A 12,530-nucleotide genomic window follows, 5' to 3' on the forward strand; every position below is an offset into this window, starting at 1 on the left:
GGAGACTGAGCATCAGACTTTCAGCAGCTTTTCCTATGAAAATGGCAGAAGTGGGTTCCAGCCTGCATTGGCCTGAACATTACAGAAGTAGACTTCCTTTGATATTAGATTCCACATTCTAACATGGAATGTGTTGAGATCTTTAAAATATTTTTCAGTTTAAAAGATAGATGTGTCTTCCTCCTTAGTATAAGGGCTGTCATGATAAACTCAATAGAAGACAAGTAACTCTAACTCTCTAATTTTCTTTTTTGTTTTTGTTGTAAACATATTTCAATTGATAAAAGAAAAGCATTCAGCTATAATTTTACCACCCTAACACAACTGTTTCCATTCTTACATATTTTTCTTGTGGATTTTGTCTTCATGCAATTAAAATTTTATAAATGTATTCAAGATCAATAGTACTTTATAATTTTGATGTTTTACTTATTGAATTAACAAACATGTTTATGCTTTTTCATAAATGTCATGTTAATTTTTTTTTTTTTTATCTTCACCCGAGAATATTTTTCCATTTTTTGTTCAGATAGAGTGGGAGGGAGAGAGAGAGAGAGAGAAACATCGACGTGAAAGGGACACATTGAGTGGCTGCTCCCCGCATGACCAACCAGGGCCGGGGACAAACTGCAACCGAGGTACGTGCCCTTAGCGGGAACCGAACCCGGGTCTCTCCGGACCGCAGGCTGACGCTCTAACCGCTGAGCCAAACCGGCCAGGGCTTATGTTAATTTTTATATAATACTCCATGTAGTTAAAGTATCATCATTTAATTCTATTGAACTATTTCTCTATTGTAAGACAATTTTTGGCTATTTTGTAATAAAAATTTACATTTAGCTTTTTTCTTCTATTAAAGAAAACTTGGTGGCTCTGCATAGAAGAGATATTTGGAGGTTCGAAGAGGCAGTCATAGAAACATCTAGAGTTTAACTGCATAAATTTAAACTTTGGTTCCTAAAGAAAAATTATACGTATTATGAAGTCTCCTCCTGGTGGCCAGTGTACAGTACTAGTGTGTTTAAAAGAATTAGCTGCACCCTGGCTAGGTGGCTCAGTTAATTGGAGCATCGTCCCATGCACCAAAAGGTGGCGGGCTCAATTACCTGTCGGGGTGTGTGTGCAGGAGGCGGCCAATCAATGTCTCTCTCTCTCTCTCTGTCTCTTCCTTCCTCTCTCTGAAATCAGTTTTTTAAAATTATTTTAAAAAAAAGAATTAGTCTCTTCTTGTCCTAATTTCTATAAATTCCCTGGTCCTATATCCCATAGATCTTAGGGTATATATGTCCTTAAATCTGTCTTATTAACTATGGAAATGAGATTGAGCATACCTTCATAATGAAGTTGAATTTAGTAAATACAAGTAGTATACCCTCAGGGTTAATCTTTCTATTTTGTCTTCAGGATTATTATTTTAAATGATGATATTTATTTCAATCTTTACTTAATGATGTTCTATTATTGACCTCTGAACAAGTTGCTTCCAGTTCTGCTTATGATTAATGCTGCAAAAAACTCCTTTTTCCCCCCATGCACTGAATTTTACCTTTTAAAATAAATTATTAAGAGTGGGAACATCTTTATGACTCGCTAACTATTGTCAAAGGACAGTCTAGATTGTAAACTCATCAAAGGCAAAGAAACCATCTCCTGTACATTTCTATCCCCAGCATCTAGCAAAGGACTGCACATAAGAAGCGTTTGATGAAATACCAAATTGAATTTAATGAAACTGTAAAATTGTCATCAGTATCATAGGCATTTTCAAGCTCCCTTTTCCCCTGTGCAACAAGGGAAAGACTTAACAGATGGTTGTGACTTCTGGCCTTGGAGAACAGGTTGTAAAAACCAGTAAGACAAGGTAGTAGGACTGGAAATAAGTGCCTTCCGCAGGAAGCTTCCATCAAACGATCCCGGGACTCAGGGAAGTTATAATCAGCTCTCCATTGCATTGAAAACACAAGCAGCTACCTGCTTTGGTTCTTCTCCCTTTTTTCCTTTTCTTTTCTTAAAACATTGCCGGATGAAAGTTATCAAATAAACACAGAAGGTCAAAGTTGAGAAACATAGCCCCAAACTAATTTCTTTCCCGATACACTTTATCTCTTGTGTGCTTCTTGTAGGAGAGGCTGTGGAATGTGGTGGGAGGGCGGGAAGGGCCAGGGAAGATAAGTGTTGAGGTAGATAGATGACGTCTTCCACCCGCCATCCATCTCCTGCCTGGCAGAAGGCAGGTAGGAATCGCAGAGGGGAAAAGTAGTCATCTCTGTGAATGCCAGTAAAACTGAAACTGGAATTGTTTCAAACTTTTGAGAAACCAAGTGAACTATTTTGTGGCTCTGTTTTGGGATTGAAAAATTAGTTTAACATGGTTAAGTAAAGAAATTACGTATTGTATAATGTCATGATCTGGAATCATAATAATGTTATTTGTATAATATTTAATATAATATTTTTCTATTGATCTTCAGATAGAGTGGGAGGGAGGGAGGGAGAGAGAGAGAAACATTGACCGGTTGCCTCCCACATGACCCCAGGGGCAGGGGCGAACCACAGCCAAGGTACGTGCCCTTGACCAGAATCGAACCCATGACTCTTCCGTCCGCAGGCCAACTCTCCAACTGCTGAGCCAAACCGGCCAGGGCTGGAATAATTATTTTTTTAAACAACAACCCATTTTCCACCTGTCTTGCCTTCCTGAGAGCCACCCATTTGTCGAAACAAGATTTGTAATAAACCCTCAGCAAAGGTGTTCCGGCACTCGGCAGGGGGGAGGCAGCAGGAGCAGAGAGGGGGCTGGGGTGGGATGCGGAGGGGGAGGAGGAGACAGATCTCCAGTGGGGTGAGAGTGGGGTGGAGGCGGGATTGAGATAAACAGCCACTGACTGGTGGACACGTATCAAGTCACGCGCTGTGTGCTGAGAATGTAGCTGACCCCTCCTCTCCCTGCCCCTTACACAATCTTTAATAAACCCCACGGTTTGCACAAACACCTTGATATCAGTGGATTTCAGTAGATTCTTTTAGAGATAGATATAAAATGAGAGAGAGGAGTCATGGCTGGCACTGGGCACAACCAGGAAAGTTACTATGGATTACTCCAATACTTGGCCTCTAAGGAAACTAGATAATGAGACGAGATCTAATATGTGACAAGGCAGGAAAAGGCTTGTCGTCGTCAGATCAGCTTTCAGAGGGGTATAAGCACGAGGAGGGGTATGGGCTGAAAGCATGGATAGCTCCAACACGGGAAGTTATAGTTAGAGGTCATCACAGTGTTCGAGAGAACACCTCCCAGACCTGGGAGGCTAATGTGGAAGGAGGGGGAGCCGATCCCTGCCCGCTCCCGGGCTGGGCTGATTCTTGGTCTCAAGCCGCAGTTCCAGAGGCCTGGGTGGAGGTATCTAAGGCCTGGAGAGACAGCAGCGTGGCGCTTGTTTATATTTCGTTCTCTCATCGAACTGAACAGCAGTGAATCATGATATAAAGAACACAATTCTAACAGCAAGGGAGAACTTTGACACATGAAAAGGGAAAGGAGAAGGTGGCTGTTATTCATGGATTATGGCCAGTTCCTCCTTCCTTGCTGGTGATTCTTATAAGTGATGTCCTCTTCCAAACCGGAATGAAGTCCGACAAGCCCCAGTGACTCACTGAAGGGATTATGGGAAAACTGGTCAACAGGCTACAGCAACTTTTGGGTAATAAGCCACTTTATATCTTCTGGTGTTGTGGCCAGCAGTTAGACAGACATGAGCAGAGCAAGGACATGGGCCAGGTACTGAAGGTCACCAGGGTGGAAAGCCCCAGTGTCTAGCACTGGACAGTTGTAGGGTAAGACCTGGTCCCCAGGGTGACTTCTCCTCCCCTGGCGTATTGCTGGTCATGAGATTTGGACCCCTGACCTTTCCCCCTGGAGAGAACATCTAGGCCTCAGTTGTACTTCAGCTCCAGGCCCAGAAAAGCAGCCAAACCAGACAAGCAACACCACAGGTGGCCTCAGGCGCAGCTGCACTGAATAATGAGCCCCTGCCTTGGTACCACCAATCATTCATGGAGACCCCGACCTTGAAAGGACACACCTGGGAAGCTGATGAATCTTCTATTGAGATCTTCCCCCAGGGCCACCCCTAAAGTCTTCACCCTTAAAACCTTTAGGAGGAGGACCCAGCACACTCTCGCTCCCAGGAGCACCCGCCCCCGCGCCGTGCCTTTCTCCCAGGTATGTAACCTTGACCTTCCTCACCCCCAAGCTCCAAGGGCCCCTCATTTCCCCTCTACAGTTTGTTTCCTAAGCTCATTTCTTCTAAGAATTATTTCTTCTACCTCTGTGGTTTTCTAAATAAATGTTCTCTTTTAGTTAGAATCTTGGCTCCGAATTCTTTCCTAGCCAGAACTCAAGTACTAGGTTGCTGAATCCAGGTCTGGTCTGACCCCGCTGGTCGAACACCTGGCTGCTCCCAATGCCGCCAGCAGTTTGAGCTACTATTTCCCTCCCTTTGCTCTTGGAATTTCACCTGAACATTCTTTTCTGGTGTGTGTGTGTGTGTGTGTGTGTGTTTAAATCCTCACCCAAGGATATGTTTTTATTGATTTTAGATAGAGAGGAAGAGGGAGGGAGAGAGAGAGAGAAACATAGATGTGAGAGGGAAAAACATTGATCTGTTGCCTCCCACATATGCCCTGACCAGGGATTGAACCTACAACCTAGGTATGTGCTCTTTCTTGGAATCGAACCTGCCACATTTTGGTGTATGGGACAACACTCCAACCAACTGAACCACCCAGCCAGGGCTCTTTTGCTGTTTTATTGCATCAAGGAAAGTTGGGTTCAACTCTGATTTTTTAAAGCCTCTTACAGGAAAGCAAACCTATGACTCAAAGACTCAGTGGGTAACCTAATTGCTAGTGCAGGCGTCCTGCCATTGGCAACACACCAAATCATTCACTCCTCAGAAGATTTCTTTTAGAAGCTGCTAGTGCTAATTATTTGCAGCTGTTGCTGAGATTTCTGTGACAACTGATGGGCTCACCCTAGGAGTCTGACCCATGGGACAGACAGACCAGCAAGTACACGGTTATTGACTGAATCTTGTAAAAATCAAAGGTAGGGGGAGTCTAAAAGTTATATGGGGCGAATCATAATAGAAATTTCAGTAGAAAAGTGTATTTTGCTTAAAGCTGCCAACTACAGAACTGTTAGCATTAGTGAGAAAGTACCAGCAGGGAATTGTAGAACATAAAACAAGTAATAATCAGTGACGGGAATTTAAGGAAATAAAGAATGAGTCACCCATCTGAAACTTGGATCTGAGGAGGTAATTGCTCTCCAGGGTGCCAGGTTGGAGGTGGAGGACAACCCAGCCATTCTGATCATCCAGGAACAATAATGAATAGCATCTTGTGACTGGTACCGGACAGAGCAGAGCAAGGAAAGGCTGACACCTGACTAAGTGGAGCGCCCTCTGGTGGACATTTGACCAGACTCCACCACCACAATCCCCCAACCCCTTCCCCCATCCCCCCACCTCACCTTGGAAACATTAATTACAGCCTTTCTCAATAGACAAACCAGCTGCTTGGAGAACCCGGAAGTCAGGTGTGGTGTCTTTTTTTTTTTTTTTTAACTTTCTACCTTTTGAGGCAACTCTATTTGACTGAACAGTACCTCAAAGGATCATTTTAATTAATACATTTTTAAATAACATTGATGAGTTTATTGTATTTCAAAAAACCTATTGGGGACAGGATCCGGAGGAGGGTGTCAATGGGGGAAAAAGGAGAAACATCTGTAACAGAAATAAATTAATAAAAATAATAATAATAAGAAAATAAAAAATCTACATATTTTTCAAAAGCATAAATTTTATAGTTTCTGTCAGTGGGGGCAACTCTATCCCAGTCATTCAGAGAGCAGATATTAGAGTTAAGTCGTTCTTCTTAGTTTTTGTATGATCCATAGGGATTATCAAATAATATCATGAAATAAAGAATGCGCAGGGAAATTGACATATTTTTCGAAAGTTAACTTGCATTAAATAAGTAATCTATAAAGTGGAGAGACATGCATCCACACTCAAAAGCCGCATAATGACGTTTTGGTCAACGACAGACCACATACAACAGTGGTCCCATGAGATTATAATGGAGCTGAAAAACGCTGTCGCCTAGTGAGGTCGTAGCTATCGTAACTGTTGTAGCACGATGCATTGAAGAAGTAAAAAGATTTTAAATAAATTAGCGTAGCCCAAGTGTGCAGTGTCTATGAAGTCTGCGGTATCGAACAGTATTGTCCCAGGCCTTCCCGTTCACTCGCCTCTCACTAATTCACCCAGAGAAACTCTACCTTTTCTATGTTTAGATACACAAATACTATTGTGTTACAGTTGCCCACAGTATTCAGTATAGTAACAAGCTGTTCAGGTGTATAGCCTAGAAGTGAGTAGGCTACACAACAGTCTAGGTGTGTAGTACCAGCTAGGTTTGTGTAAGTACACTGTGGTGTCCGCACAGGATAAAATCACTCAACTACTAATTTCTCTAAACTATCCCTGTTGTTAAGCAAAGCAAGACTGTATAAGAACTCACACTTGGCTTTTAGGGTGTATAGTCACAGAGCTGGAGAGGGACTATCTTTTAGAACACACCAAATCGTGTCCTTGGGTGTCTCTTGGATTTTAATTATGCTCATGTTCTAATCTACTACTTTCTTCCCTTTAGAAATCTCCCTCTCATCCCCTAGGGCATCAGTATCCTGGGACTATAGCTCCTACCCTAGCCCTCAATCAAAAACTAGCCTTTGAAAAAGAAATGAGTAAATTCAACAATGAGGCTGATAAAGACTTAAGTGTTACCTCTATCTCAGTTGAATTTGAATTTTAATAAAAATCACGAGGTTCCATTAACACTTTTTCTAAACCAATCCCTCAGACAAAAATCATTATAGGGAATATCATATTTATTTCAAGTTTGCTGCAAAGGAAACGTTCTCTGAGAAAATCAATTGAATGATCTATCCCCTGATAGAGACATTAAATAGGAAAGTAGAGAACTTATATTCTTATAATTAGATTAGATAAGAAAATAAACTAGTGTAGTCTAAGGTCATTACTCTTTGAGAGGGTAAAGGTTAACGTTTATTAGGTTCCTCCCAGGACTGAGGTCACGAGGTGAGGTTAAGAGAGGGCTCGAAAACTCATTAAAATCTATCAAGTAGAATTCGAATTTCTTCTGGGAAGGAGCAACCAATCACATCAGATCATAAACTTCTGCCCCAGGTCAGTATGATACTTTTTTTTTTTCTCATGTGCAACCTTGATATATTTTTTTCATATTCTTTCTTGAGTTGCTTTTATAGACATTAACAAACATCTATCTAGTTAAAGAAAAGAATATATTTTAAAACCATGGAAACCCATAATTGCAATTACAATGTCAACCTTTAGTATAAATACTTTGCCTGTATGCATTTAATAAGCAAGGCTTCATATTGAACTTTGGGAAAAGGAATCATGTAGAGGTTCTGACCAATTCATCATTAATCAGGGAATTATGAGCAGACTTGAGTGGCTTTCTTACAATTAGGGTTGTGACCTTATATAATCATAAAATAGGGAACGGGGTGTAAATTTGGAGGCAAATCCAGATATAATAGAACACTATAAATTTAAGTATACTACATGGTATCTAATATGTGGGCATCTTTGGCAGTAATAACACATAGATGAGGTAAGACAGATGAGGTGTCTGTTTTGATCATTTATACTGTGAACTAACAGGGAAATAATCTCATTGGTGATCTATTATACATTTTGAAAAGTTTTTGAAAACTGCCCTGTTGATTGGAAGAATATTATATAAAAATAACTATAATAGCCCTGGCCGGTTTGGTTCAGCGGTTAGAGCGTTGGCCGGTCCAGAGAGACCCGGGTTCGGTTCCCACTAAGGGCACGTACCTCGGTTGCAATTTGTCCCCGGCCCTGGTTGGGTTGTGCGGGTGGCAACCACTCGATGTGTCCCTTTCACATCAATGTTTCTCTCTCTCTCTCTCCCTCGCACTCTATCTGAACAAAAAATGGAAAAAAAATAACTATAATAAAATTACTCAAGCCTTGGTTCTGCCTATCACTAGCTGTACAAACTTGGGGAAATTATGTAACCTCTCTGCACCCACACTACCTGCCTCAGAAGGATGCTGTAGTGATCCACGTGTGTGGATGCATGTAAAGCACCCAGAATACCAGCTGCCTAGTGAATTTGCAGTGAAAGTTGCCTTTCGTTAGCATTGTTGTTTTTGTTACATAAGTTTAAGAGTTACCTGGTGATATACCTAACTCCACAGTCAAAAGACAGTCTTCAGAGACTTACTCAATTATCATATGAAAGAGTATAACATTGTCCAATAGAAAATGCATTTAAAGTAGAGAAGGAAATGGGTAGGTTGGAATCTGAAGACTTCCCTGGCACACGGTACACTTTTGTCACAGAATCTCATCTGGATTCTCCCTATTCCCGAACCCAGTGCCACCCCACCCCCCCCACCCCCCCGCCAAACCCGTCACTCACCTGGGTCAAACCTGGATATGAAGCTCTACTCATTCTATGTGATGTTATTGCTGTTTTTTCACACACACAAAATATAATTTGTACATTCAGCATTTGTATAGGTGTGTGAACTTTTGTGATAATTTTACAAAAGGTAGGAAAAGGACCCTTTGGTGTTCGGTGACTCCTGGCACCTCTCTGGTTCTTGCCTCTGTTCTCCATAGCCTTCCAAAATATCTTCTGAAATGATTATGATGATAAATAATTAGGATCTATATATGATCAAATAATACTTCAACACGCATATTAGTTGCTAGAACGTTTAAGGCTAACTTTATGACTTAACTGTAACCATGGCCTTTTGAGTCATAAATGTTCCTATAAAGTAGCACGTCATTCAAATGCCTCAGTAAAATAAATTCTCTGTTAAATAAAAAAAGAGGAAATATGTTCAGATAGGTTTTGTGAACACCACTCATTTTCTTGTCTGCCGTATTAAATTAATATGAACAGGAAAGAGTTAGTGAGAAAGCAAACATATTAAAATGTTTATGATATGAATGTGAGAGTCATGACAACGTCCAGTCAATAGCAGATGGAGGGATCGGAAGACCATGTGAAAACTGTCACAGAAACATTGCTGGAATAAATCAGAAATGTGGAGCCAGTTAGTCCAAGACTTACGGGGGCGGGAAACTGACCACACAGTCGGCCGGAGTGCATTTGCTGACTCCTGTACAGTGGGTGGGGCCGTGTGACTGTAAGGGATCATGAGTGGAAACGGTGTTTACCTCTTTCACTTGGCCCCAAAGCGGAGGACGCCAAGGCCCTAATGATGACAATTTGCCACGCGGAAGAAGCCTGGACTCCTGAATGACTGTGGATCAGAGGCCTCCTCTAATCCCTGTATTAGATTATGCCACGAACAAGAAATAAACCTTGCTGGTATTCTAGAGGTTTGGGAAGTTGTTGGGCTTTTATTGTTTGTTTCTTTGTTATTGTTTTTTTTGTTTGTTTGTTTATTCTTGAAAGTACTACAGATGTCCCACTTTTTCCCCCCATTGACCTTCTCCTCCCTGCTCCTGCCCCCCTCCTACTTTGGTTTACAGTATCTCTTTCCACCCCTCCCACCCCCCATCCCTATGAGGTTTGTCAGTCTGTTTCCTATTTCCATGACTCTGCATTTATTTTGATTGACAGATTGTTTTGTTCATGATGTTCCATAAATAAGTGAGATCATGTGGTGTTTGTCTTTCTCTGACTGGCTTATTTAGCTCTGCATAATACTCTCCAGGTTCCTCCATGTCGTCTCAAAGGATAAGAGCTCTCTCTTTCTTACAGCTGCATAGTACTCCATTGTGTATATGTACCACAGCTTTCTTATCCACTCATCTGTTGATGAACATTTGGACTGTTCTAGATCTTAGCAACTGTAAATAGTGCTGCTGTGAACATAAGGGTACATATATTCTTTCTGATTGGTGTTTCAGGCTTCTTAGGGTATATTCCTAGAAGTGGGATCGCTGGTCAAGTGGCAGTTCCATTTTTAACTTTTTGAGGAAGCACCATAGTGTTTCCACAGTGGCTGCAGCAGTCTGCATTCCCACCAGCAGTGCACTAGAGTCCCCTTTTCAATCTTCACCCGAGGACATGCTTTTACTGATTTTTTAAAATCTTTATTCATTTTACAGAGAGAGGAGGGAGAGGAAGAGAAAGATAGAAACATCGATGAGAGAGAACATCGATTGGCCACCTCCTGCATGTCCCCCACTGGGGATCGGGCCCACAACCTGGGCATGTGCCCTGACTGGGAATCAAACCGGCAACCTCTTGGTGCAGGGGTCGATGTTCAACCACTGAGCCATGCCCACTTGCACCCCGATGCACCTGGGTATGTGCCCTGACTGGGAATCAAACCCATGACCTTTTGGTGTTCAGGACAACATTCCGGTCAACTGAGTCACACTGGCCAGGGCTGCTTGCCTGTCTCTCTCTCTCTCTTTCTTTCTTTCTTCTTTTTTTTTTTAAGTAGCAGGTTGCATAGCCTGACTAATACAACAATCTTACAACACTGGTCAAATATAAATTGATTTTTCTTCCAGTAAAGTAGAGCATACCCTTGAGATAGCATGTTAGAACAGTCCCACCTCTGGTAATTTTATGAAGTGTCTGCGGTGAATGAGTGGAAAATCCCTTGCCTCAAACTGCGAGTAGCGTTATGACTTTCAGCTGCATCACCCCGAACTTCGCCATTGTGGGAGCTCAGCACTCATGGGGAGTGGTTAAATGTCACACTCCACAATGCGTTACACGTTTTCTCTCAAACCTAGAGCACACTTTCGTTCCACTCTCCTGCCAGCATCGTTTCTGAGAAGCCAGATACAGTTTCTATCTTTGTTGCTCTATAGGTAAGACTTTCCGCCTCTCTGGCTTCTTTTAGGATTAAAACAAAACAAAACAAAACAAAACAAAACAAAACAAAACAAAACAGTATGCCTCGGTGTAGTTTTTTTGTTTTGGGGTTTTTCTTTGTTTGTTTGCATTTTTCCTACTTGGTGTTCTCCGAGCTTCCTGAATCTACAGTTTGGTGTCTGACATGAATTTGGGACCAATTCTCAATTATTATTATTATTATTATTATTATTATTATTTCTTTTGTGTTTTTCTTGTCCTTTGGGTATTCCCATTACAGATCTGTTTTATCTTTTGTAACTGCCCTACAGTTGCTGAAAATTCTGTTATAGTTTTTTTCAGTCTGTGTTCTCTCTGCTTTTCAGTTTTGGAGATTTCTGTTGATCCTTCCTCAAGTTCAAAGACGCTTTCCTCGGCCTATCCGGTCTACTAAGGAACCCATAGAGGCATTCTTCATTTTTGTTACAGTAGTTCTGGTATCTAACATTTCTCTTTGATTCTTTCTTAGGATTTTCATTTCTCTGCTTACAGTGTCCACCAATTCTTGTATCCGTCTACTTTATCTATTAGCGCCCTTAGCGTGTAATCACACCTGTTTTACATTTCTGGTCTGATGACTCCAACATCCCTGCCATATTTGGTTCTGCTTGCTCTGTATCTTCAAGCTGTGGGGTTTGGGGGCCTTTTATTATATTTTTAAGTTTTGCTTGTAGCCAGACGTAATATACTTGGTAAAAGAAACTGCTGTAAACAGGCCTTTGGTAATGCGATGGTAAGGCATGGGCGGGGGGGGGAGCAGAAACCCTACGATTAGGTCTCCGTCTGTTAGCGAGCCTTTGCCCCTGAACGGAGAACCTCACAAATGTTTCTCTAACCCCCCACCCCCAACACACACACACACACATGCACGCACAGCGCATGCCCGAGTTGCGGGCTCGATCCCCAGTCGGGGGCATGCAGGAGACAGCCAACCAATGTTTCTCTCTCATCAGTGTTTCTACCTCTCTCTCCCTCTCCCTTCTTCTGTCTCTTTCTTTTCTTTTCTTTTTTTTTTTTTTATTATTATTTTTTTTATCCTCACCCAAGGACATTTTTTCCAATTTTTGTTCAGATAGAGTGGGAGAGAGAGAGAGAGAGAGAAACATCGACGTGAAAGGGACACGTCGAGTGGCTGCCACCCACACGACCCAACCAGGGCCGGGGACAAACTGCAGCCTAGGTACATGCCCTTAGCGGGAACCGAACCCGGGTCTCTCAGACCGCAGGCCAACGCTCTAACTGCTGAGCCAAACCGGCCAGGGCTCTTCTGTCTCTTTCAAATCAAGAAAAACATTAAAAAAAAAGAAGAAGAAGAGAGTGTTCTGGTGTATTTTAAAATGCTCCCCTCTCCCCTCGCTTTGCTGGGAGCTCCGAGGTAAACCTCACAAAAGTATGGGAGCTCCCCTAGGACTGGGTCCCATTGTAGGTTTCAACCCTCAGCCTTGTCCCAGCTGAGCCTCCAGCACCTCGTCAGTTCAAGTCCTGGTTTTGCTACCTTGACACTGGTTCCCATGGAGGTTCCAAGGATCCCTCAC

This window comes from Molossus molossus, unplaced genomic scaffold, assembly GCF_014108415.1.
Source record: "Molossus molossus isolate mMolMol1 unplaced genomic scaffold, mMolMol1.p scaffold_m16_p_20, whole genome shotgun sequence".
Classification (NCBI taxonomy): Eukaryota; Metazoa; Chordata; class Mammalia; order Chiroptera; family Molossidae; genus Molossus; species Molossus molossus.